The following is a 1,289-nucleotide window of genomic DNA, read 5'->3' on the forward strand; positions in this document are numbered from 1 at the left end:
GGGGGGTCACATGAATCAGCAGAGACCCTCAGGGTGCAGCCAGGCCCTCCAGAGGTCACATCTAGCCCAACCCCACCGCTGGAGGTAGGATGAGGCCCATCCAAGCCAGGCCGGGGGTATTCTTTGCCTATCCTGTCCCCAAAATGATGTGCTCGAGCTTAAGGGTTGATCCTTAGGTGGAACAGTCAGTGGCTGGACTGAATGCAGCCCCCACAAGAGCCTCCTGGTCCTGGAGGAATAAGAGCTGAGCACCAGTTATTTCCTCCCAGCAAAGCCCTGGGGAGTAATACTTGCCTCCCCCGCCACTCCCCCCCAATCACCACCCTTGGCAGAAGGGGATCTGGAGTTGTATCGAATCATGAGGCTCCAAGACGAATCCAGGGCCAAGGTTTAGCTCCCTAGAAGGTGTCCTGCCAGCACAGTCCATCCTCCCGGCATTCCATAACGCATCCTCCCACCCCACATGGTTCCTCTATGATTCAGTGGCAACTCTATTGCTCCAGGGTCACAGGTTGCATCAGGGCAGCCAGGTTGGAGGAGGGTAGGTAAAGCATGCCCCCCCTTCTTCAAGGCCAAGTTCAGACCCCAATTTCCCTCCAGTTCCTGCCCTTTGTGGGGCAGCTTCACCAGGCCCCGAACCCCCCAGGCTCTGATTTGCCAGGCTGTAGGTAGCTCATCCCCCACCCCGTGACTCCTAGAGCCTTTTCCCCAGCATAAGCCCAAACTTTTGTCCCACCCCCCGACACAGAAACCTGGAGGGGTACAAATATGGGGGGGGGCCAAACACACAAGCTGATGGCTCCCACTGCTCCACACATGAGCAAACTCCAGCCCCTGGTTTCAGAGCACCTGTGGGAACGAAACCTGAGCATGGCAATGAGCTTGCCTTACAGATGGCTCAGATCAAAGGCTGGGTGTAGCCAGGGGGCAGGGCGGGGGCTCTACTTTGACCTCTCAGATTTAGGAGCCCCCCCCCACCTGCAGAGTTGGGAGAGGAACAGGCGCAAGGAAAGCCAATGCCCGGCAGGGTATTTTTATCCCCGCTGGCCCCTTGCTGACTCAGGGAGCTCTGGTGAGAGCTCAACTTCGGGGAATGCCTTAACGGGAGAATGAACAAACGAAGTGGGGTGTGTATGGGGGGGGTGCCAATGGAGGGACAGGATGAAGAAGCAACACCCCCTTCCCCAAATCCCTGCCCCTCCCTCAGTCCAATAGGCCTCCGGACACCTCCCCCAAGAGCCCCCGACCCCAGCCCCTTCCTGACACCACCCTCTCCCCACCCCGAGACA

The sequence above is a fragment of the Alligator sinensis genome, unplaced genomic scaffold (assembly GCF_000455745.1).
Source record: "Alligator sinensis unplaced genomic scaffold, ASM45574v1 scaffold1488_1, whole genome shotgun sequence".
Lineage (NCBI taxonomy): Eukaryota > Metazoa > Chordata > Crocodylia > Alligatoridae > Alligator > Alligator sinensis.